The sequence below is a fragment of the Tympanuchus pallidicinctus genome, unplaced genomic scaffold (assembly GCF_026119805.1).
Source record: "Tympanuchus pallidicinctus isolate F22 unplaced genomic scaffold, pur_lepc_1.0 scaffold3, whole genome shotgun sequence".
Lineage (NCBI taxonomy): Eukaryota > Metazoa > Chordata > Aves > Galliformes > Phasianidae > Tympanuchus > Tympanuchus pallidicinctus.
This window is the reverse complement of record NW_026294747.1, coordinates 104,631,746-104,656,836: the sequence shown is the minus strand read 5'-3', so window position 1 is coordinate 104,656,836 and position 25,091 is coordinate 104,631,746. Positions and strand designations below refer to the sequence as shown.

General features: G+C 43.2%; 1 long non-coding RNA gene across 1 annotated transcript; it reads left to right on the top strand.

The window, feature by feature from the left end:
• Positions 1-7,727: 7,727 nt before the first annotated feature.
• On the top strand, positions 7,728-19,347 carry LOC128085243 (uncharacterized). Its single transcript, XR_008208859.1, has 3 exons — positions 7,728-10,374; positions 11,028-11,153; positions 18,664-19,347. It is a non-coding gene; the product is annotated as an uncharacterized LOC128085243 (long non-coding RNA).
• Positions 19,348-25,091: the final 5,744 nt, after the last annotated feature.

The window sequence follows — 25,091 nt, the reverse complement described above, 5'->3', positions numbered from 1 at the left end:
GGCAAACTGAAACGTGGGTAAGGGAAGCAAAATGCATAGGAGCAGAGATGATTGATGCCCTATGGAAAACGCGATGGAAGAAACTCAGCTCTTGTGACTGTTTATGGCTAACTGCTGAAGATTAGGTCTCTAATAGCATTATGTACTTTGTGAGGAAAATACCTGTTTGGGACATTATTTCGACTTTGCTCACTTCATCCTCCCCCATTAAAGACCAGGGAAGTCCCAAGCCAGTACTAAATAACTGCTCCAAAATTCAATAGTTTATTATTTACTGCCTGCATGGAATGTAGGGGCTTAGCCATGGCCCCAGCCAAGCAGAAGAAAACAATAGCTTGAACCTCCAGGAGTTTCCCTGGGGGCAAAAGCAGATAATCCAGCTAAAGCCCCTTGTTGTTGCTGTCCTGCCTTTGTAAATGAGGTCTGCAGAAAGCAGACCAGGAGGGAAGAGAACTGACCAGAACCAATATGATCCTGTATAGGTACTGCTTTTCTGGGTGGGAGAGAAGTTTGGGCTTTGAAGAAGAATGAAAAAAAAAAAGAAAAATTCCTGCTTTGGACTTGTGTTTTTTAATATGGGGTATGTATATTCCGGATATGCCCTTCCACAACCGTCTGCCTCCCTTGTTTTGCCTTTTGGCCGTGGCTCAGCATTTCCCTTCTGGCTGGAGAGAGGCTGAGAAGGTGTCAAGAGCAGGGCTACAGGCAGGTGATAAAGGCCATCAAGGAAAAATTCAACCCAATGTCTCTTTGGTCAGTGTCACATTGACCAGAGCAACCTCCAGAGCCACAGCTGCCTGGTAGCTCCATCATCTCAAGGCTGATGTACATCCATTAAAGAAGTAGCAAAGGGGCTGCATTCCAAAGCGATGTTTTCCTCTGCTGTCGGTAACAAGTTTGCTCTCCTGTCAGGAAAATCAGCTTCTCCTGCCTAATCCAGAGCCAAAGCTGAAAAATGAGACAGTTTGATATTCGTTTGGGTATGTCTTCATATTTCATGGCCATTACTGCACAAGCCAGAGCCCTCCTGTGCTACAACATGGCCTAACAAGGATGCACATCTCAGAAATAAATGGACTTTCTGAGTTTATGTCTCACAAGTCCTGTTTATCAAATGCACCCGTGGCAATTGCCCACTTTCCATTTCTGAGCTGTGCTAGCAACAAACTGAAAATCTAATAGCATGCAGCACATATTTGGCAAGCTCTTTCCATGGTTTTCATCAATCCTGCAGCTGGATTCAATAAGTACAGAAGATTCAATTTTTTCACACAACATCTCATTTCGTAAGAGTGTCTCAAATGAAAAGAAGTCCCCAAATAATATGTGAAAATACCTAAGGTGTTTTAAGGTGTTTTTTTTTTTTTCCCCCCGTTTTTTTTCCAATAGTATAAAACTGGATTTGTTTTGTAAGTGGAGAATGTTACTCATGTTGGATTAAAACACCTCCAGCATTTCTGACTAAGTGGCTATGGTCCAATGCAGAGCAAAACAGAATTAATTTTTCAGTGCCTTTTTCTGGTGGCATCCAGTTGTCCCTCTGTCCACTGCAGCCTGAGCACTGTCCAGAATGACACTTACCCAAATTAATTCCTGCAGCACTTGATTGTGAGAAGAGGAAAGCATTTTATAAGACTTGGGGAGCTTTCTCTTGCCAAATAGTCACTGCTGGGATTCTCAAAAGCATTGTAACTCCTACCAAAATAGGTAAGATCACTAGGAACACAGCAGTGCTTTAGCTCTCAGTGGCTGCCTATAAGCTTCTTCGGCCAGCCCAGCTGCCTTGCAAACACGGTACAGGCAGCAGTGGTTGGCATGAAGGCACAGGGCAAGGAGAAGGGTGGGCTCCCTGTCTCCCCATGCCAGCTTAACACATGGATCGTGTTGCCTGCCATCCAGCTCTCAATGCAGGGTTCCATACAGACAGCCAAGCTGCAGAAGTCCCTGCAGCTATCACCAGGTGTTGCACAGGGCTATTCCACTGCTGGCTGAAATCCCATGCAGGTGGCTTGGAGGGCAGCAGAAGCATTATGGCCCACTTATCCTTTTAGTTTTCATTCTTAATCGGGCTTAAAGTTTCCTTCCTCAGAGATGTTGTTTTGAATGAATTAAGCAGTCGTTACTCATCCTAATTGACTGATGGCAGCAAAAGCTAGCAGAGCTAATTATGTCTCTCACACCTTCCTATTTTTATCTTCTGCTGCAGCATGCAGCAGAGAAGCCATCAGATGAAAGCCCTACAACAAGGTAGATTTCTCTGCTTAAACTTCTTCTGCACAGCAAGCAGGTTAATAGGAGGTGATATTATTAGCTGTAAACCCAGGCCTCCAGGGTTCCCTTTAGGCACAAAGTAATTTCTGGCAAATGTCTCTCCACCCATTGCTGATCCTCTCTAATGGGAAAGGCAGTGAGAACAGTGAGAACAGTGCCTGCTGTACCCCTGGGTCGGGGTATAGGGCTGTTTCTCCAGCCTAGGGAGTGCAGGGTGGTTCTTCTGAGAGCTTGTGTGCTTGGCTACCTGTCACCATCATGTATGCCCCAACAGTGTTTGCACAAGTGAGCTCCCTGCAGCCTCCCAGAAGACTGCTTCGCCTCATGCTGTGTGCTTTGAGTTGGACATCTCTCTCCATTAGCTGTTTCCCATCACTGTCAGGTTATATTTTTAAAGGTCTCACACACAGAGAATGAAATATGAGCATCTTGAGCGTTTCAGTTCCATGCTGTTACTATAGAACTAAAATTCATCTCTCAGAAACGTGGGGGCTGCAAACTTTCCTGCTAGAAACACAAACACTTTGGAGAGAAAATGCTGGATGACAAGAGAAATAGCACTGCAAAAAGCAACAGTTCTTCAGAGATGTTCATTTACTGTCCAGTCTTCATGTGCTGATTAACACCAGCAGCATCTTCAATACTGCAGCTCCCTATGGTGCTCTGCATTCATGTGCCACGTTTCTTTGTCATTTATCTTTGCAGATGTGGACATAGCAGCAGTAGAAGGGGAAATGCCTTTGCTAAGGTCACTGAGCAGATGTGGGAATTGGGAACAGAAGGTGGTTTTTCTGATACTATAAAGCAGGCCAAGGCAAGGAATTTCAACCAAGGTCCTTCGGATGGCTTTGGGGGAGATGGCACAGCAACTGGACTTAACAAGCCCAGATCTCTCCATCTGTCTCCATAGGAAAGGTGTCTCAGCCCTGTGATCACCTTCACAGTCCTCCTCAGGACACACTCCAACATTCTTTCCTTTGCTGGGGACTCCAAACCTGGACTCAGTAATCCGCATGAGTCTTCACTAGGGCAGAATAGACAAGGACTATGTCCTCCCTCACCATGCTGGCCACCTTTCTGTTGATGCAGTCCAGCATACTGTAGACTTTTAGGCTGCAAGAGCACACTGCTGGCTCATGCCCACCTTTTCATTCACCAGAACCCCATCTGTATAGGGCTGCTTTCAATGAGTTCTTCTAGTCTGTACTCATACCTGGGACTGCCTTGACTCAAGTGCAAAACCCTGTACTTGACCTTGCTGTACCTCCTTAGATTCTTGTGAGCCCGCTTTTTCAAATCTTGCCAGGTCTTTCTGGATCAGCATCCCATCCTTCTGTTGCATCAGCTGCACCACTCAGATCGATGCCATCTCCACACTTGCTGAGGGTGCACTCAATCCCATCATCCATGTAACTGATCAAGATACTGAAGAGTACCGGTCCCAAGAAGGACTCCTGGAGGACAGCACTTGTCACCAGCCTCCACCTGGACACAGAGCCACTGACCACAACCCTATGGCTGTGCCCGTCCAATCAGTTCTTTATCCACTGAATAGTTCACCCTTCGAATCCATTTCTGTTCAATTTAGAGATAAGGACGTGGTGTGGGACCATGTTAAAGGTCTGTGTCATCCAAAGTCCAAATCTTTTCAACTACTGGAATATCATAAGCTTTGCAGTTTCTTCCCAGACATTACTTAGTACAAGTCTTTGGAAGGAAGCTTTGTGCAAAATTTACATATGTATCTACAGAGGTTTACTTTGATATACAATTGAGGCTGTCTAAAACACACAGAACATTTATTCTGCCAGAGGCAGTTTTACTAGTATAAATTTCATCCAACTTGCATGAATGGAAAAGATTCTCAGATGGATCTTTGAGGTGTTTTTGTATCACCTCCAAGGTGCTGCTGTTCAGTTTCATGTGTGTGTTTTTAATTATATTTATTTTTTTTAATTCAAAGCTGACACATGAATGTTTTGGACCATCAGTGAAACTATGATGAAGTAAAGAAGGTGGAGAAGCTCTATTACCTTCCCTGCTAGAGACTCTGTGGGATGGAGTCTGGAAGGACGGATCCTGTGCTGTTGAACAGCTAACTTTAGGAGCTCAAAACTAGATTTTTGGCACAAATTATGGGAAGAAACTTGAGCACAGAGAAGCTAGCAGATACTTCTCAGCTTCTCAGCAGGAAAGCAGTATTCAGATGTCTCATCAAGCACAGGGATATTTTTGCATAGTTTTGTTTTCTGATGTAAGGGAATTTGTAAAATGTGGCTCATGCATGCATGAGGCAGTACTTGGGAGATAAATAACATAGAAAAAGAGAGTTGCTTTCTCACCCTGTGGTTCTTTTCATGGATTGACATGAAGTTTGAGGTTGCAGGGAGGGACCTCTGGGACCACCTGCTCCAATCCCTGCCCTAGCAAGGAAGCCCACAGCAGAGCTCCCAGGCCCACATCCAGGCAGCTTTTGGAAATCTCCAAGGAAGAGTCTCCATAGCCTGGTGGCAGCTTGCACTGGTGCTCTGACACCTGTGCAGTAAGGAATTGTTCTCATCTACAAAAATGTGCAAAGGAGAGCAGGAAAAGAGTAGACAAAGCTACCCATGGCTGTGGGGAGGATCTCACAGCATTTATCCCATCACATTGCCAGCAAAAGATTGGAGTTACTTTTCCAGCTTCTTGTCTGGCTGCAGTGCTGTACTCTCAGATCTGCCATGGGAACTCACTCAAAGTGACTCCATAGAAAAGTCATTTCTGGCGTTGTGTTTTCCTCATAGCAGCACGCCTCTGAGAATGGTCCCTGGATGTGCAGCACGGACAGATGTGCCTGGAAATGGTGATCTGCCTGTATCTCTGTGCTGTCTGTGTTACCTGTATGTTGCATCAGGAGGTTAAGGTCTGAAGGATGATCGTGAGTCTTAACTGAAACTGTAGTTGTGTGGTTTGTGGGTGAGATTCCCTTTAAAACTGTGTAAGCTGTAAAGGGTTTTTAAAAAGAAAAGGTCCAGCCAGAGTGGGCAGAACCAGTAGAGATTTATAATGCAATGATTTTTTCTCATTTCCCTTTGTCCCTGTGTTCAAATTTTTCCTTCGACCATGAATGTCAAACAAGAGGAATGAGAGCACTTCAGAGGTATAACCAGCATTGCTTGAAGAATTCCTTCACCTTATATTTGCTGAGCTGAAAAACTGCTGACTTTCCATCACAGGCCTCCCAGGTCTTCCAGTCTGTTTTAGAAATTAATACAAAGCTCAGGGAAGAATGAGGGTCTGGAGGATATAAAGCAAGCTGTGGAAAAATGGGAGTGTGGTGGGAGCTATACAGTGAATGCATATTGCCTATATTTGGAAAGTGGAGTGTGTGCACTTCCAACAGCTGTGAGCAATAACATTACAGGGGAAAAAACGACCTAATGGGTTCCTGCATGCAACTGCTCTGCATTTTTGAGCAGCCGGGGTATGAAATCTAAGAGCTCCCAGATTTCACTCACAATCTATGGGCCAGCTGGATGTATGTGGAACTCTGGAGCACCAACGGCACACGGCTACATGCTGTCAAAAGCAGCCAGAACCTCCATGAGTCACTATCTAAACTGTCCCTTGCCTCTTGAACAGGAGTCTCACCAGCACTTTTTGTGCTGAGCCCATTCTCAAATCTGCACTTAGTGAATTTTGGGAAAACTTTGGTCACTTTTTCCTCCTCCTTCTTAGAAATCAGGTTTTCAGCTCTCACCGTGACCTGCCACACTCTAAATACTCAGGAAAAGAAACACTGGTGAGAAAAATAGCAGTGTATGTTGGGAGAATGTCAATCTGTCAATAAGAGGTGCAGCTAACGAGGCCAGGTCCATGCTGATCTCGTGACACCTATTGTGCTTGAGATGACTTTGAGCACAGGGATGACACACAACATTAGCAACCCCAAACCTCTGAGCAGCCAAATGCTAGTTACAGAAGAATCTCTTTGGGAAAAAAAAAGAAAAAGAAATAACATCCCATTTAGCAGATTACCAGCTGAAAAAATGTCAGCAACATGCTTTCCAACTCCCTCATAAATTATTTTAAAATGTGAGTAATGCTTTTTGAATAGGACCTGCATGATGCTAAAGATCTGTCTGGGAACAAACATGAGAATCTTCTGCCTGCGAACTCACACAGTGAGTTTATCTTATCTGATAAAATGTAGAGGAATCTTCTGTTGCTGAGGGTATTGCAGTGAGCTGTGTGCTCAAAGTGAGAAATAAGTCAGCCTTATTTCTTAGTTCTGCTTGAAGTTTCCAGAGCACCTTATTCACCACAACTGTCCCAAACACTGATGGCAATGGGTCATCCTTGTGATCAGAGCTAAGCTCCATCTCCAGGCCTGGAGCAGAAGGAGCAGCCCAGCATCAGGCTATGGGGTTATATTTGGCCACTGGAATACCACGGGCTACCCATGAAGCAGACAGGAGGTGGCTCACAGTCTGTATTCAGCTCAAGGAGTGCCTGCTGCACCATGTGCCCTGTCCTCTCTTCCTGCCCTTTTCATTCCTGTTGCTCTCTGTCAGGAATAGAAACATCCTCCTTGCTGTCCTTGTGCTGCAACATGCCCAAGGCAGTGAAAATGTATGGATACATGTGCATTAGAAAAACTAGGGTTTTATACATAATTGTGTGCAAATGTATGACTTCAAATTGGAAGGTGTTTTTGTGAAGGAAAAGAATAAGCCCTAGGGGAACACAATGAGTGAAAAGGGGGACATTTAGGGCAATCAGCACTGAGAGGAGATCTAGAGAAGAGAATTTTCTGTTTTCCTAATGAAACTATATACACTCAGGTACACACCTGTATTTTGGCAAAGCACTAGAGACAGGCAGATCTCTGTTTCATCTTCACTCCAGTTCCTTTCATTAGATGTACAAGACTTTAATGAAATGTAACCTAGAGAAAAAGATCTCTGTTGTGGCAGAACTGAAGCAAAATGACTTAAATCTTTTATGGCCTCCGTTTCTAAAAATGTAAATGACTAATAGAAATTGTAAAATATTCACAAAGTCAGTATTCCACATTTACAGATAATGCTGAATTACCCCAGAAGTAGTTCTTAAATGGGAATTTAATGGCTATCCTTGAACAGAATGAGCACGTTTCTCTGCAGCTCTCATCCTATAAGGAGAGGATCCAGGGAACCACCGAAAGCTAATGGGCTCATTAGCCTGTGCTTGGCTCTGTCACTACATGGTCCCAGATGCCACTGCGTGCTGCAGGGTTGGTCCTCCCCAACAGACCACACTGGCTGCTCTCTCCTAAGCTGTGGTAGACCCAGAAGTAATGACATTATCATTTTTTTGCTAGTTGTATTTTTACACACCCAACTTTTACATACACCACAGTGTCAAGACTAAGCCCTCCCCAGGGCACCTTGGGCTCTTCTTTAAAAATATTAACTTCTCCCTAGAAAGAAGGTGGGATTTCACATTCGTCCTGCCTCCAATTCTGAGCTGACCTCAAAGCCCAGATGGCCTTTGCTGTCCCCCAGTTAAGTAAGAAAAGGTGATGGAATTTGCCCAATCCGTCATGAATCAGGAAGCTGATATGCTCTCTTAGCAGTTCAGAAGATAAAATCAGAAATGTCAAGTGAGGCAGCACCAGCTTGACCTGGTGCTGAGAGACCCATGGGGGAATAAGTGCTCATAATGAATTGGTTCCTTCCCGAGGTCTTTGAGGAAGATGAGAGCAGACAGTGAAATCCAATACCGAGAAAAAGGCCACTTCATAAACACATCTTGGACTCAGGGAGAGTGTCCCAAAAGGATGAAAATTCCAGAAGTAAAAATGTTCAGAAATGTATTTCTTCAAATGCAGGCCTCTTTGCCAGCCATAGGCAGGAGCTGGTGAACAGCGAAGGCCCTGAAACTGCTCTGCTCCTACCTGGGCCCTGGAAGAATCATAGAACAGTAGAATCTTAGAATGATTTGGGTTGGAAGGGCCCTTCCAGACCACATGGTTCCAACCCCCCTGCTGTAGGCACGGTCATCTCCCACTAGACCAGGTTGCTTGAAGCCCCATCCAGTCTGGCCTTGAATGCTTCCAGGAAGAGGGCATCCACAGCCTCTCTGGACAACCTGTCCCAGTGTCTGACCATCCTCACAATAAAGAAAATTTCTTTCCAATATGTAGTCTAAATCTACTCTCTTCCGGTTCAAAACCGTTTCCCCTCATCCTGTCACTACATGCCCTTATCAAAAGTCCCTCTCCATCTTTCCCATACCCCTTCAGGTACTGGAAGAAGACAGCCAGGACTTGACTTTACTCTTGAATATCGTATGAATTCCATCTGTCAAAACTAGCACTTCCATTTTGGCCAGTTCCTTCTGCTCAGCAGTATCTCCCTATCTCTCAGTTTCACTGATCCAAACTGTTTCTACTGAATTCAAATGTAAAAGAAAATTTTACACTGGGACTCTAGCCTGTAGGAAATCCTGACTTTGTTTTTGCCTCTTCATACACCTGCATTTAGGATCAAAAAGCATTTATCCGGACCTCAAAAGCCTTGGATTTGATATCCAGATCTATCCGTGACCAGCTGTGTAGCTTTAGCAAGTCGTTTGACGTTGTTCAGCTTTCCACTTGCAAAACCCAGTACGGATGGAAAGCTGTGCACATGTTAGCTGTGACCTGAGAGCGGGTGTGCAGCCAGGGCTGCTCTATGCCAGCACCCGATAGGGAAGCAGCCAGGAATGCTGCTGGGGAATAGTGTCAGGAATATTGACTAAAATATAAAAGAAAGGACAAAGCCTTCCGCAGCAATAGCCTGGCTTCATCTGATGCGGCCTTCCCAAATCCTGGTAGGAACACAGGGCTTTACGAACTGCTCAAAATACTTTTTGAAGAGGTTTACAAATCTGCTTATCTTTCACATTGTTTTATTTTATGGTTTCTATGGTAGCCCATTAATCTGCAATGAGAACACACTCTAATTTGAAGACAGATGATGATACAGGGATAAAATGACCTTTCCTTTTCCTTCTGGGAGCCCATATATGCTCTTCACAAAGCACAGATTATTATGGTTTTGTTAGAAAGTTTCTTTTACCGCTCTTGGCTTCTACTTTCAGGATCACTTTCATCTGGTTTCCTTCATGGGCTGAGCAACACTTTCCCCTGGATTTTGTGCCTTCTCTTTACTTTGTTTTCTCACTGCACAGAGAAATGCATGAAGCTGAGGTGAACTTTCAGTTTATAGTATCTGAAGGGATTTGAATTTAGGTCAGACAAGTTCAGCTATTCCCATAGGATAATCCTGTTGCTGTACAGCACTGCTGGACATGCTGCAAATGCTACAGGCTCCTGTTGGAGATGATTCGTGTTTGCAGGTCTGGAAAGAGAACTGGGGACGTGTTAAATGGATTCAGTCCAAGCATAGGGAAACCAGCAGCCATCCCACTGCTGGGGGTTTCACTGTAGTCACAAACCCTTTAGGAAGGATGCCATGCTGGATTTCTCCACTTTCGTTGCAATAAATCTGGAAAAGACATTGCTGTAACAAAGCAGGCAGCTGGGTCTGAATGGCTGTCACCCCCCCCACAAGCCAAGGTCATTTGAAAAGTCTCCAGTGACAGATGGGCAAAAGCAGCTCTTCCTGCTTCAAAGGCACGGGATGCTGCCGTGGAGCCAGTTTTTTCTTCTGCAGGTCTTCTTGTCACCGAGCAGGAAGGAAAAGCTGCAAACAAAGGCAACTTCAGCGATTTTGGAACATGAAGAATAATGTCCTTCACTGCTGCCAAGGCAGGGCTCAGTGCAAAGAGCTGAACGGCACTGATTCCTACAGTCAAGGACTTATGCCCCTCTTGTTCCTTTGCAAGATAAGCTATTCCCAACTGGATATTAACTCTTCCTGCAAATGCAGTGTCAAAACAATGGCAGTACAATACCAAGGTCCAGCATTTTCCTTAAGAAACTGTGAAGCACCAAGGAGAGCTTCGTTGCAGAAGAAGCAACGCAGACATACAATGCAACGAGATGTGAACACTGATGGGAACAGCCCATGGCTTCGATGTTGGTCACAGATGCACAGGGCTGAGGACATAGGGCTGAGGCCACCTCAGGAGGTCCTGGTAAGTTCCAAATATTCTTTTAAGAAGGCATCTCCACTCTGCTTTGGTCATCCCTCTTTGTGGCTCACCCTCCCCAAGCCTGGACCATTTCTTTTCCCATGTCACCTATTCCACATGCTGGGTCTGGTAACACTGCCTGCAAGGACATAAGTTTCCAGCTCAGAATTATGATGAGAGTTAAAAAGAGCCCCCAGAAAAGTCTCAGGGGAGAGGGAGGCTGATGGAAGATTTGTCGCTGAAACGGATTATAGTAAACCAATAATTAATTAATCTTGGTCCTTGAGAGCCTTCTTCCCCCCCTACTCGTTTCTTCTTTTCCTCCTCCTCTTCTCCCCCACCTTCTGGGATTAGGAGTGTTTATGGGAGTTAAGGCAAGTCACAACTTGGTAAATCAGAAAGCCTTGTTCAGCAACTCAATTGCTTGTTTTTCCACTCTGGGACACATTAATGAGGTCAGGCAATGTTTCCTCTTGTGTCATTCCCAAAACATCCCAGCTTCTCTGAGAAAGGCAACGCTGATTATCATGATTAACTGATGCTCCTTGCAGGTATTTAGTCTTGGTGAAGCCAGAACTGGTTTCCCCATACTGGAATTAACTCCCTGGCCCTGTTGCTCCACGTGCTTTTATTCACACTTCACGGCAACATGTCAGCTGTTGCAGGTTCACTCCCATCATCTTGCAGTTGTGGTGGAATCAGGAATGCACAGAGAAGGTCACTGAAGGGTAACTTAAGTGCCATGGACCTGAACATGGAGACTTTGGCACAAAAGAGGGGAGGTAGGTACTGTTTTATTGAAAAAGTGGAAAACTAATAAAAATAAATGGAAATAAGTAAAGGAAATTGTTGCAGGCCTGCAGCTCCATGTTGTTCCTTTGGCAAGATATAAGTGAGGGTAGGTGTTTCACGAGGAGCAGAAATGTACAGCTCTCTCCCCAGTGAGGAGAGCTCTTTGAGCTCTGAAATCCATCAAAGAGCAGGAGTGTTAATCATTTTAGTTTTACAATTAAGCTAAAATACAATTTTAAAACTGCACAGTTCAACATATGCTGGCTGAGGAAATAGCACTGACAAAGCTGACACTGAATCTGCATTAAAATATTCCCTTTCTTCATGACTGGGTTATTACCTGACTGAATGTAGTAGGAGACTCAAGTTGGCTTTTTTCAACACAGTTCTGTTCTTGTATCTGTCAGTGAAAGCAGTGTCAGATAGGATGGTAAGATTCACCCACAGCGTTCTCTTCCTGGAGCTGCTATCTCTTGAGGACCACTCACAGGGCCTCATGGTGCACCCTAGGAGTAAGCCTGGGATACTATGGGGAATCCAAAGTCAACAAGAGCCCTTGGCCATGGCAAAGCCTTGAAGACAGTAGGATGCTTTCAGCCCCAAAAAATTATATGCCTGCTGGGCAGAGCTGGTTATTTGCTCACTTGCCCAGTGGGTGCACTTAAGGTCCAAGCAGAAGGAAGCTGGTCTTTTTCAGAACCTCAAACTTACATTAATACTTTTTGCCATTCCTACCCATAGTGGAAGGCTTGTACGCCTGGGATCTACATTTATGCCTCCAAACTCCACTGCTGTAGTAAAGAGCACCAAAAACTGGCATGTAGTTCAAAGCATTTGCTTTAATGCAATCTTGAGCATTCACAGATGTGGATTTTAAAGTATCCTAGTTTCAATAGTAGGTCACACCATGCTTGCAGATTTTATTAACTTGAATAAAACAAGATAAATCTCATTTAGCTTCTGCCATGTACCCACCATGAGAAATGTCAGCTGAACTGGGTTTAAGAATGAAAAAAAAAGAGAAGAAAAGTATTGTTAGCTCTAATTCAATGCACAGCAGTAAAGACCCCAAGATGTACGCCGTAGCTAGCAGGGAGGAGTGATACAGAGGCAGGGATGAATATCTCTGGAGAAAGAAGCAAAAAGAACAGAAAGAGGAACTTTGTAAGCTATTGCTTGTACAAGAAACAATTGAATTACAGTGAGATAATTACTTGGCTAATGAGGGCAGACAGGCAATTGCAATATTCCCAGGTTTTCCTTCCCTTTCCTGAAAATACTTAAAATAATTGAAAAACAAAGTGGCTATCTATAAATACAGGAAGACTACTCAGCTCCAAACAGTACAGCTAAGCACTGAGAGTGGAAACCATTATTTGCCGGGGATTTGGAAGCATTTAAAGGAGAAGCTTCCTTCAAGGAAGAGGCACTGCGTGCCACACAGGAGCTTCTTAGCAGCTTGCTGTTCAACACCAAGCTGCTTAAAAACCCTACCTGGAGATGCTGAGCCTTCTAATGAGGAGCTCAGTGGCTGTCAGATGGAGCACCTCAGTCATTTGTTTCCTGCCGGGGGCTAACTATCCTGTCGGCAGAGAAAAGGGCAGCTACCAGCACTGACATTTCAGGAGTCCCCATTAGGGCTGCAAGCATTATCACTGCCTTGTTTACTGCAGGGCAATGAGTTCTCCTGGTGTCAGAAGCACAGCGCGATTTTTTCCCTACTTGCATGATAACAGCCTCTGCTAACTGCAGCAGGATGGATGGCAGAGCAGCTGTCTTTGCCCAGAGCAGCTCGTGAGGCAATCTCAGCAAGATGAGGAGCTCCCACCGACAGCCAGCACTGTGCCAGCTCATTAAGTGCTATGGGAAAACATCTAATAACATGGGATGCTAGATGCTTGCTGGCTTTTTTTAAGCATCGGGTTTTCCAGCTCAGCCCAAGCCATCTCTAATCAGTGTAGCTTTTAAGCTTCAGCTGTCAACTGCTTGCGAGCAGTTTCTGAGAGCAAAGCTAGGAACAGTTTGCAGAAGATTTTTAGTACAAATCAGGCAGAAACCAGGAGGAGGTAAATGTCTCATTTTGTTTTGGTTGTCTCATGGCTGCGTAGGCGCTGCTTTGCTGAGACAGAGAACAGTGTGCCTGGCACCAGAGTTTTGTAGCCCTGTGTGGCCACAGAGGTTCATCTCCCTGACAGAGCTGTCCATGAGATGAAATGAGGCTGCACGTTATTGATTCCCACAGTGAGGGCAACACAAGTCAGGGAGGTGGGAAGCACTATGGAAAAGTTCCTATTAGAGCACATTGAATAATGATGACATTCAGAATACCTCTTGTTCGCTTCGGATATTGCTTGGCTCAGCGAAGATAAGTGAAGATGGTAGACTTCATAGCTTCTCCTTTGGTGACAAGGTAAATAGGTGACTGCAACCCACTGTGCTGATATCTGATGCCCCATGAGACTGCATTGCTGAGTACGGTCAGGACTGCAGGTGGAACCATAAGAAAGATCATGGAATATAAGAATGAGTATGGAGTACAGTTGCCTACGGCACTAGCTTATCCAAAAGGTGAACATTTAGATCAGAAAGTTCTTCCTCTTTTACTTTTTTTCCCTCTTCTCCATATATTGAACATGCTTTCTGTCTAGAACTGGATTCTGGGAAGCTGCATGGAGCATCACTGCAGTCCTTGGCTCTGATTCTGTGCCAGCCTTACAGTGAGGCAGCATTAGGGAGATTGGTACTGGCTTACCAGACAGAAGACCATGGCCTTCTAGTTTCCCCTGGTTAGGCAGGCTTTTTCCATGCCATGTTGCTTTGCAGAACCCTGTATTTCACCCTCTCCTACAACGAAGTCCCTAGCTTTGTGAAGATAATGTCACAACAGAGGCTCATTGCACCTATTGTCCAATTATGTCAGTCTGTAACAACAGCTCCAAGTGAACAAAAATAGCTTTGACAGAATGAATTATAGTGCTCTGTTTTATGACTAATTACAGTGCCTTGGTGAGATAACTTAAAAGCTGTCACAGTTGAGACTACATGACACCTTAGCTGACAGAGATGAAACTAGGAGTCAGGGGTATCTCAGCTCTTTGCCTGCATGTGTTTCCAAAACAGGCTTTGCCAAATGCCCCTCCTGCCCTGCAATCTAAACTTGGAAGAGATTTAGCATTTTCCTATTTTCCCTGCTCTATCATGGCCAATTATCTATTTATTTTAATCTATATGTCTGACAGTTCTTACTGCTCTTCATAGCTGTGGCTTAGATCATTTCTTCTAGAGGACGCTGCCAGTAACTGTTGCATGCATTGCTGGGCTTAAAAGATGAAAGAGAACTTGCTGCAGCAAAAAAAACCCCACATCATAATTGTGCACATAGGACCACAAAGCCAGTAAAGCCACTGAAAGTAAGCACATGCTGCAAGATAAGCAGATGTTTAAAAGCATTATTGCATGGAGAGTTATGTCCCATCTAGGACAAAGTCTTTCAGTTTAGCTGGATGCACTCTGTGATCTAGAGTGACTTCATAGATGGAGAAGGGGAGGATGCTGTATGGAAGACCCCTCTGTGTGGAAGAAATACACTGGATTTCTCCTCATGTGGATTGTTTTCCTTCAGGCTCTGCAGCATGGCTATGTGTGAGCAGCATACTGCATGAACAAACATAGCTGAAGCTGTTGGTTGCTTGGTTCCCCTTCGTCATGGGGCTATAGGGTGCCAACTTCCAGGGAGGTATTCCTATTTTAATTGCCTTTGCATTAGTCAGTCGTTTATCACACAGCAGGACACCATTATCCAGTGCCTGCTCTCAATTCTGTTGCGTCACCTCATCTAAAATTAAACTCCAAAATAAAAAGAATATTATCCTATTTGTTAAGAAGCAAATACTGAATAGAGGTTTTAGCTGAAGAGTTTGATGCTACAATTCGCTCTGACATAGTGAAGGATTAAAAAAGTTACTAAGAAGCCTTCTCATAGCTAAGCTTTTATCTGAGAAGCCTTACGGTATATAGCTTTATCTTGTTAATATATTAATCCAAGAGTCAGGTGGTGAAGATTTCATGGTTTGGAAATAAAATTGTGAGCAATTATTCAAACACAATACATGCCCATGTCAAAAGCTATTGCAGTAATGTTTTGTTTTCATGTCCATGCAGAAATTCCAATTTGTGGATATTGCTTTGAAAAATCCGAGAGCAAGCAGGGGAGGGTGGTGAAGGAGAAAATATTTCCTTTGATGCACACAGAATAAATGCAGTGTCTGGATGATGTATCTCAAAACAAATAGTTCTCAACATTTTCTCTACTGTCTGGCTTGACGTTACAGCATCTTCTGCACATAACATATGCAATGGAGTAGTTCCAGGGCTAAGGGAAAAGCCTGAGACATTTCAGGCTCTGTGTCCAGGCACTTCATTTTATTCTCAGTTTTCAGTTTGAAAAAGAAGCTAATGACACTCCCAGCTGTAACTAAGGTGCTACAGAGAAAGACTTCTGTAATGATTCTAGGTGCTTTGATTAGAAAGAAATGGTGGTGGTGGTGGGGACCCCAGCAGATGATGCCCAATCCTACACTGTTGTTTTACTGTGGCTCACATCTGCTCCTTTGAATAGTATAGCAGTGCAAGAACCTGCGTTTTGTTCCATGACCCAGGATCATCAGTTTTTATAGAAATACCTGCATTTTTATCTTTCCAAAGGATTTGCTTCCTGCACATCCTCTCCTGGAAGCACAGGGGATGTATGCAGTGGGTATGAATCTTGCTTTTGGGAAAAAATAAGAGGAGATGGCATGCTTTCTGTAAACAACAGAGACCTCTCTGGCCCTTACCAGAGATCCATCTTCCTCTGCTCCATATGCCTCAGTCCTCTGGTCACTGCTCTGCTCTGCAATCAGTCCTTCCTGGGCTTTCTGCGCAGAGAGAAGGCTCATGAAAACTATAAACTCCTCAGCCCCACGCAGAAAAAACATTTATTCTCAAATCTTCCAGGCCCTTTAGTTTCCTTAATATCCATTACCATCAAATAATTTCTTAAGTGAAGTAACCGAAAACCTGAAATCTCTCCAGCATAGAAACGCTGCAATACTCAGCAGTAATTCTAATGCCTGAAGTGTCACTACAGAAGCAATGGGCTGAGTGCTGCAGTGAAGAGACAAAGGTTGGAGTGTTTAGAGTCTTAATGTGTTTTTCTATGTGCAAGTTCCCAAAGTTACAGCAAGATATCTCTGGACCAGCATTTCCCAAGGAACACTGAGTCTTCTACAGGATGTTCTAGGGCTGCATTGATTTCTGGTGGCTTACAGAGTGCATTTGGTAGAGCTTGCACTTTGTAGATAACTTCACTCAGATTTGAGAGTAGAATAATAATAATAACTGCTAGGTGGCTTGAAGAACCAAGGTGCCAAGCACACACAGCTTCTCTGAGAAGAGAAGGCATGATGAAAGCTGCTACACCAGGCCTGAATCTGTCCTCCACACAAAATCCTGTAGCTCCTGCTCAGGTGGGTGCTAAGGGTAAATGGAGAGTGTCTGACAGTTCTGAGACCTCAGAAAAACAAATTACTTCCATTGCAATTTTCATTGTCAAATAACATTCCAAAGACCAAAAGCAACTGGAAAGAGCAGTTCAGTTTGATTCACCTCGGCTTGTTAAGAAAGCTGGTGGTGGGGCATTTAGGATGGAAGGCACTAGATTTTTGTTTACTGCACGGCAAGAAAAGTGGAAACGGTTCTTCATCAGGAATCCAAGTCAGGCATTTAAATGTGCGTGCTTCAGATCTGTCTGAGTTCTGAAATTCTTTTTTCTCAGCATTTTCCTGACATTTTTAGGCGTTAAATGTTAATGTAATTAAATGCTAATGTGACTTCAGCCTCTAACAAACACAGCATGCATTTTTCATGCTCAGAAAGCCTCACAGAAGTGTGGGAGTTTACTTCTTTTCCTTCAGCTTCTCAAGTTTTAGAATGTCTGTTTGCAAAAGGAACCAGTCCATGGGTACCTGCCTGTAATGCAGATAGGAAAATGCAGAAGAGCACTGTTATGGAACAAATGGTGGACACTTTAAAGCTGAAAACCTGTCCAGAGGGATGTATTGTATCACAAGGATATCCTATCAATGCAATTAGTCCTAATTTAATTATTTAATACAGATGCTACCAAGCGTAGTAACTGCAAGCTAGGAAGAATTCAGTTTCATCCAGTGTGGAGCAGAATTTTAATGTAATTTTAGTGTTTGAGTGTTTCTTCTGTTTTAGTGTTTAGCTTTAGTGTTTCTTCTGAGTGATGGCAGATGCTCTTCACTGTGGGAATGGAGATTTACTTGTCTTACATTTCTTTATACTCCGTGCTTCTGAATGGCAAAAATGTCCATCTCCTGAAGCAGAAGCAATAGTCACTTCTTGTGTTAATGTAATATACTGTGCAATGACTGTGAGCCCACCACAGTATCTGTGTTCTGTCCTTAAAGTAAGGACAAAAGTAAGTTAAGGGAAAACATTCTTGTTGTCAGGGATAGTATTTCTTACAAAACAGATGACTGCAGATAAATCCTACTAAAATCATTTGGACTCTTAAGCACACACATCCCTTCCCATAGCAATCATAACAATAAAATAACATCAATAACAAAGCCAACAAAAGCAAAACCAACCAACCAAACAAACAAACAAAAAGCCCTCAATTTTTTTGCAAAAGAAATATTTTATTGTTTCAACTTGCTGCATTTAAAGCTCGCTCTTTGCATTAGAAAATAAGATTCCATCCACAAGAATAATAATTCTTCTGTGTTTTTTTGTTTCTACTGTTCTGAATTGATCAAACTTCTCCCTGTTTGGCAAAAAATAAAATAAAATAGCCAGTCAATCAATCTCTCTGTGATTAACCCCATGAATCATGCAGAATATAAACTCTGATGTTGCAGGCAGAAGGATCAAATCCTCTCCTTGTCTAGGGGCTCTCTCTGCTGTTCCATCTCCAAAGAGCTTTGACTCAGATTTTGTAGATTTACCTGTGTGCTACTGACAGACCACTGTCTTGATTTCTGCAGAACCAGAAAGAAAGGGAAAAAAACCAAAAGATCCCACCTCACTTATCTGAGAGCAGACAGAAGACAAATAGGAATTTTTTACTTTTTTATTTTTAGATTATCTATTTTCTTCAACTATCAAAAATAGACAAGTGGAAGATAGTCAACCAGCTTAAAGTGGGATAGTAATCCCCACAGATCTGCCAAGGGAAATGAAACTACCAGCTCTACTCCACCCAGTCCTTTATTGGCTTCTCACAGCAGGGCTGGCTTCAGCTCACTAAGAGCTGTACCAAGGCAACAAGTCCAAGATCACCATCTAACAAACTGTAGAATAACTCAGGGAGATCACATAGAATCCCAGTTAAAGCAAAGACATCCTTCAGCAAGATGACCATGAGCAGTTGAGGAGTGCTGAGAGAAACCCCTGTTCCATCATCTGATGCTTCTTCTCTCTCATCCCTTTCAGCCATTCCTGCTCATTTGCTGTCACTCATACGTCCAAGAGACAAGGAGCTGTAAAGAACACAGGAATAAAGAGCAGGAGTGGATGTCAAGAGAAAGGCAAGTAGGTGGCACGGAGGATGGGAAGCAAAGAAAAAAATGCCTGGGTAACGTGGTACTAGATCTTAAATGCTGCTCAGTAGGCCTGAATTGGATCCTTTTGTGACACCATCATATAACACATGGATTTGTAAATGGAAGCCATGGGCAATTTAGGAGACAGCGTGAAGAGAGCTGCATGTCTTATCTGTGAACAGCTTCCGTGTTTAATCCAAAGACTGAAATATGTAAGCATTATCTGGTCCTACAAAATGACTCAGAAAGGTGAGGTGAATCCCTTTTCAGATGCTTTTTATTTTAATAGATGGTTCCCTTAACAGCTTAGATTAGTCAAATATTCAAGATTTTCAAGCTTGAAAGAAAAAAATCCTTAAAAGACCTTTGTTGTTGTTGTTGTTGTTTTGTTTGCTTTTTTTTTTTAACAGTGATCTTGGCACAACGGTTTGCCTTTGCTGTCTGACACTTTCAGCAAGAGGTAAATTACATAGACTATAGAGTAAATTTTGTTGAGATATGCCTTTTTCTTAAGAATTTTTTTAAGGTTTAATTCAACATTCAAATTGAGATTACAGTTAACTTCTTTTGAATGTTCCATGCAATTTTGTTGGACAGTTTAATTTAAAAACGTGTGTTAAAGAATGTACTGGGAAATTCCCAGAGAATGGGAGAGACTCCTATGTTGGTCTTTATGGAAGTGGCCACTGTTCTGTTGCAGCTGTTTAGTTGTTTTCTCACCTTTTGTTTGATTTAAGGTAAGATCAGTTCTTGTCCTGCCTTTTTGTTTCCATGTACCAAGCCTGATCTGATTTCCTTGGAATCTAACTTTTCCTGAAATGCAAAGGGAAGAATGCACCTGGTGCTACTGAGGAACTTGCAGACACTTGAAGGAACTCGTCTCTGAGTTTTCACCTAGGTCTTAATACCCTTCAGTAAGCTGGAAAATGGCTGCCTATCTCAACCATGCCCCGTGAAGGCCGTGTGCTGATACCTTTCATGTTGGGCAGCCTGCAGCTCTCCAGCTATGCACTCATTCTAGACGAAGTTGGACTCAGTGAGGGCAATGCAGATGGCACATCCTCATACACAGCATGCAATGGCAGGCTTGGGTCAAAAGACCTCATGGAACTGAGTCAATAACCATCAGGAACCTGCAGGCCTCTGCTGACACAAAATCTCCGTAGTGAAGTTCTCCAAAATTACTGGAGACCATACTGAGTTGTCTTTTAACCTGCCTGTCTAAGAGCTTACTATCCTGCATTATTAGGAGTAATGCCTGTAAACAGTGACGTGCAGTGGAAAAAGCTGCAGGAAATAAAAGAGCAAGTGATACCTGGGTTCGCTGAGAATCAGACTCCCCACTCTGAGCAGCATGAAAGCTGTACTGCATCTAGCAGCAACTGTGTGCTTAGTTTGGGTGACTCATACCTGGTTGATCTAACAGTGCGATAGGTAAATCTCATCCAGTCCAAGTCATCAACTGGCACCACTGGGATGGAACCTTAGTCACCTTAAGCACAGTCACTCTCCCAACCATTTCCCTGAGCTTATTATCCTTACTGAGTGTCCAATCTTCCTCCTGTCCTATCCTAGGAGTCATGCATCCCCTGAGGTCACCGGGAAGGTGACAGGGTAGGAACACTCGACACCTTGCAGCATCAGGAGGCAGGAACTCCTGAATCATGGGAAGAGCACCCCGTGCACATAACTATCTGCAACTGTAAGTTAAAGGCAGACGTGCTCCATGACTAACAGGGGAAGAATGTGGCCAGTGTACCAGGTGGCAAGGGTGTGTGTGTGACATGGCTTTCTGCAGGGTGAAATCAGAATTAATCAACTGCGTGCTCTGGGACACCTGGGAGAAACATTTAAAGCTAGTTTCACATTATGTAGTGAGACTGTTTTTAAAGCAAGAGGTTCTCAGAGCCATTCCTGATCCACAGCAAAGTCTGAGAATCTGTCCAAGGAAAAACCTAATTCCCATAACGTTCAGCATAATGTGTAGAAATCACAGTTATCTTATATCTGCTGTGTGGTTTTTATATTGACCCATGCTTAAGAATGTACCAGGTGAGTAGGAATGAATGTCCTGCATTATGCCAGCAACAGAAGCACCCCACACAAAAGCTAGTGTACGATGGCAATGGTGACTTTTTTCACGGCTCTTCAAACTTTGGAAAAAACTGTCTGAAGTAGACAATTCTTGGCTAGGAAAAGGGTTGGAGTTGTGGATGTAAACTCTCTGGTAGTGTCATGCACTATAGAAAGAATGCTGTGATGTCCTATGTAATTTAAGCCCTTATTTAGTCAGCAAACTCCTCACCTCAGGCTACATTCATGAAGTTTTGTTCATGTTCAACAGCACTTCTCAGTCCCTGTGATCCCAGTTAAGCTGTTCACCAGAGAATACATTACTGGGCATAAGCAAGGACTAGGATCTGGGCTTAAAGAAGCAAGATCTTCTGGGCTGTGATTTGTTTTGGGGGAGCTGCATGTTTTTTGTGACTGATACAGTATCTGGCAGCTAGTTACAATTCACCAGTTCTCTGGCATGGTGGCTCTAAGCATCATATTTTTGGTGGTAATTATGTCATTGCATAGCTATCTTCCTAATCATGTCAGCAGACTTAATGAGATCAGCTAGAAACAGCCTTTGTTCTCTACCCAGTAGGATACACTGATGATTCCTGTTTACACTGTGAGCCTCTCCTGCTGCATCTGTGGATATAGATATCGTGGACTGTTCTTCTGTAGGCCTCTACCAAAGCTCATCTTGTCAGTTCCAGAACATCCGTCTCACCTGTGAAAACTACTTTGAGCCTTGACCCCACCTGCTTCAGTTCCTGCAGGCTCTGCGACTCGGTGCCACCTGCAACCTTTGTAAGTACACTTTCTTTCATTGCCCTGTCATTTTCTGTCCTGTCCCTCAAGTCAGTTGACCTATCAAAGAATATAGTGAGGCTTGTGAAGCCACCCTGATGGTTTTTTTTTAATTTAAATCTAATGGTCTTCCATGTACTTAAAAGGATTGTTTATGCCAGAGTCTTTCTGTGGTTAATAGGTTTAATAGGCCCTTTATTTCCTGATCAGTACTGTCCAGCTCCAGGTGCTTGGGGACCTGCTTGTCCTGGTAACTCAGTATTGCTCAGCTTGGTTCCACATGCACTCTGCCACCAATTCCATCAGATGCTCCTGACCTGAGCACTTCTGACTTCTCTAAGCAGCCATCCTATAGGAGCTGATTCTAGAGGAACACCTCTATATAATTTTTTATGTCTACATTTGAACAAGACTGACTTTCAGATGGAATACTGTACCAGTTAATTCTATTGACAGCATGGGTTCACAGACATAACTCAGCACAGCACCATCTCGAATAATTCCTCTGTCTCTATGGGAATCAGATCAAACACAGAAGACATTGTAATGATCACACAGCTAGGTGTCGCTTGTCTGAAAGGCTCCCCAGAGAAGTTCAAAGTCTGCTGGGAGGGGCTGAAGTCATGAAACCATTTTAATTGTTGGTGCAGAACTTGAAAAGTGAGAGACTTTCTCAACAGAGATTTTCTCAAGGGAGCTGTGCAGAGAATGGAAAAAACTCATGTTAGCAAGATGCTATGTTTTGCATGAAAACTCTTACACAATGTATTTTCTGTTTCATAAACAAATGACCTGGTGCTGAGCAGAGCTATGGATTTGCACTGGGCTTTGCCCTCTACAGATCTCATCTGAGACTCTAGGGCTAAGGAAAAAAATAATTTTACTTTGTGGGCTTTTTGTTTTCTGTATTGTTTGCTTCTTAACAAACAGAAGTTTACACACGTAGAGATAGAGGAAGGAAACAAGTCTTAGCACAATCAAACAACTTGGAGACCTGACTGCTCCTTGCATATAAGGAAAATAAGGATAACCGTGTCCAAGTTTTGACTCTGTGAATAGTTTCAGGATCTAAAGAACAACTAGAAAGAGATGTAGAGACTGAGTTGGTTTTATACTAAAAAACCTCACCTACCAACGGAAAAAACCCAACACCCCAAATAGCAGAAGTTAATCAGAATTGCATTGGCTGCTACAATTGCTGCAGAACCACTTTCAGTTAAGGAGCTGCTTGTATGAGTTGACGGACTAGTGCTCTTGAATCTCTTTGAAAAGACAAAACTGAACATAAAATGGATTTTGTTAAACATAGTTTAAAAATTTGTTAGCAAGGAAACTACTGGTAATGTTTTAAGCCTTCATTTAGTAGAAGGCAATCAAGTACCTACAGGCAATGAATAAATAATACATGATGCAAAACAATTTCTTCAGTGAAATAACAAAACGATTGGGAGATAAGCTTCAATTTTTATCATTACTTCTGGCACTAAATATGCTTAGCTCTTGAGATGCATACAATCTCGCCCAAATTTTTTTCATGAAAATCCATTCTGGGAGGAACCACTGAAACCTTGCCCAGGGTGACAACAGAGATACCAAGCTCGCAACTCAGTAATTTTGACTCTTTCCCCTGCCATAATCACAACAGGGTGATTTATGGACACTCTTACAAGAGATCTGCCCTACCGAGCCTCAAAGAAAACACTAGTTGTGATACAGGCCCATTGTATCCCTTGCTGGGGAATTTTAGGAGATGTCACTCCTGGAAGCCCAGAGCAAGCCAGCTTCTGTGCACATGACCTTGGTGATTTGGCCTGGGGTAAAGGAAGGCCTACATTTTGAATTCCTTTCTGGTCCTGTGACTCAGGGAATATTCAAGTAATTAGCAGCGTTGCTTCAGATTTGGGGGATTGAGAGCCAAATTCCACTGCTGTCTAAGGAAAATGAAAATCATATCTCCTAGCTCGCAGGAGAACCTCTCTAAGTGTCCTTCTCTTGCTTCCCTCCAGGATGAGCTGCTCCACCGTGCACCAATGAAAGAAAATAGTGGGCCAGTGGTTAAGAGCTCCTGTGGGAGGGAGATATCTGGGTTTCAGACCCAACAGCTACCAAAAGGAAGGCCTAACTAAGGCATAAAGATGAGTCACTTCTGCTCACCCTTTTGGTGTAGTATTTCTGGAGGATGTGACACTCGTAACTTGGCAACACAGCATCCATGACATCACTTAATCTTTTTGCAACATTTGGCAGCCATGTAAAATGCCTTACAAGAAAAAGAGCTCACACCACAGACATTGCACTCATAAAAAAGCAACAGTCATGTGGCTATGGCTATGTTCTCTGCTACTCTACTTGTCATCCCTTCCCCAGGGATTTTATTGGAACATGGGCTTATTTCAAGCAAATTTGATAGAGAGGCCAAATGCCTCAAAATACCAAGTTCCTACAGTTGCTACAAAAATTAATGGCCAAGTAGAACAGAGACATCTGAGATAGCAACGCCATAAAAAGACTGATGTATATTCAATATTAATATTTTACATCAGAAAATAAACAGAGGAAAGAGCCATCAGAAATCAGACTTCCGAAGTTCCATTGCTCACGAAATTGCTAACTCTTACTTGTTATTACTTGTCTTAGTAACACTGCCTTCTGCCTCAGGCTCCTGTTACAAATGTTTCTGAGGATATTCTCTCAGAAGGAAACCAGTTATTTTAATAGCTCCTTTTAATAAAAACACAAACATTGCTGTTATTCAGTTTCCTCTTCAGGTCCTTGCCCATTAAGAGCCCAGTGTAGCAGGTCTGAAAAAACACTCTTTGGGTGGCTTCCTGTAAGCACACCTCTGTTGGTCACCTTTTCTTTCTCTGAGAAGAAGACATGCAAGCAACATCTACTGAGAACAGCCCAGGAACAGCCAAGCACATGGGACTTTCCTTTGAGTTCTGTGATGTGTGATTGCTCCTAAGTGCCATGCCCATGACTCCCAAGGGCTGTGCAAGCAAGAACTGGAAAAGGCACTGTTATTACATGGCAGCTGCTGCTTGAGGACTGAAGGCATTGAGCAACACTTCCTGGCCCCTTCTGTCCCTTATGAAAGTTTATTGGTTTAGCACCTCTGCAACATAAATAATGCATCTTGGAAAACATGAAGATAAGACTCAGATTTTAAGGCCATCTTAAAATGCTGAGAAGTCAAGACTGTAAAATGTAGAGCGCTCCAGGCCGATTCTTTACATGACTACAGTCAATAGACGTTGCTCAGAGGTATCTGCACCAACAATATCTTCATTGTTTGGGACTTATGCAATTCCATGTCATTCTTAAACATTTCATTTGAAGGCATGGGAAAACCTCCTTCTTGTGAAAAGTTTAGTTTGTTTATTTCTTTCCACTTTGAACCATTCCTACTAGGGAAGATTCCCAGAGCCAGAAAGCATATGACACTGCCCTACCATG